Genomic DNA, 1,714 nt, shown 5'->3' on the forward strand with positions numbered 1-1,714 from the left:
CTTTCTAGAACTCTCCAGAGCTTTCCGGAACTTTCCAGAAATTTTCTTTTCCGAAATTTTATTTTCTTTTGGAATATTCCAGAAATTTCCAGAAATTTCTGGAACTTTCCGGAAATTTCCGGAACTTTTCAGAAACTTCCTTTCCTGAAATTTTATTTCCTTTTGGAAAATTCCAGGACTTTCCAGCTATTTACTTTTCTGAGACTTTATTTCCTTTCCTGAATTTTCCAGAAATTTCCAGAATTGCGTGTTCTTAGCATGATGTGTGTTTTTAGCATGTTGTTGCGTGTTCTTAGCTCGTTACTGTGTTCTTAGTATATTCTTAGCCTGTTGTGTGGTCTTAGCATGTTCTTAGCATGTTGCAAGTTCTTAGCATGTTGTAGCATGTTGTTGCATGTTGCATGTTCTTAGCATGTTCTTAGCATGTTGCAAGTTCTTAGCATGTTGTAGCATGTTGTTGCATGGTCTTAGCGTGTTGCATGGATTCAGCGTGTTCTTAGCGTGTTGTAGCATGTCTGTGTGTTTTTGTGTGTTCTTAGCATTTTGATATGTGTTCTTAGCGTGTCGTTGTGTGTTGTTGCGTGTTCACTATTTTTGGCATGATTTTCACATGTTCTTGGCATGGTATTAGCATGTTCTTCACATGATGTTAGCATGTTCTTAGCATGACATTAGCATGTTCCTGGCATGATATTAGTGTGTTCTTAGCATGTCCTTAGCATGACGTTAGCATGTTCTTAGTATGTTATTTTTAACATGCTAATGTCATGCTAAGAACATGTGAAAAACCATGCTTACGAAAAGGGAAATTAATATTTTTGGCATGATTTTCAAATGTTCCTAGCATGATTTTTGCCTGTTCTTAGCATGACATTAGCATGTTCTAAATAACATGCTAAAATCACGCCAAGCCCAGCATGCTGAAAACCTTAGTTTCACTTTTTCTAAGCATAAAGTTCACATGTTCTTAGCATGGTGCTAGCATGATCGTAGCATGTTTGTGTCCCTGGAACATTCATTTTTAGCCGGTTTTTGATCATGTTCCTGGTGTGTGCATGTGCTTCACTTTTTTAGCATGTTCTTAGTGTGTTTGTGTGCTTCAGCATGTTCTCGGGGCGTGCTCAGCGTACTGTTACCGTGTGTGTGCTCGCAGACACATCCCACCCCCCCCACATCCCTCACACCCCATCCCACACACCCAGACATGCACATCACCCCACACCCATTGCCCCCCATACACACCCCACACAGCCCAGACACGCATCACACACACACACGGCACATGCACATCACAAACATGTCCCCCCACACACACACCCACACTGCACACATCCCATACACCCGTCACACACAGCCCACACACGCATCACACATCACACGCCTCACACATCATACGCACGTCCCACACACACACATCCCACATACATCACACACACCCACGCACACACGTCTCACACACGTCCCCTACACACATCACACACACATCTCACACACACATCTCACACACATCCCACAAACACACATCCCACAAACACACATCACAAGCACACATCACAACCCCCCCACACACGTCACATATGCACGTCATACCCACACACATCCCATACGCACATCACACACACCACACATCCCACAGACACATCCCACCCCCCATACACGTCACAAACACATCACACCTCTCACACACACTCATATCCACACACATCCCATACAC

The sequence above is a fragment of the Manacus vitellinus genome, unplaced genomic scaffold, assembly GCF_001715985.3.
Source record: "Manacus vitellinus isolate BGI_N305 unplaced genomic scaffold, ASM171598v3 scaffold_38_pilon, whole genome shotgun sequence".
In the NCBI taxonomy this organism is placed as follows: Eukaryota; Metazoa; Chordata; class Aves; order Passeriformes; family Pipridae; genus Manacus; species Manacus vitellinus.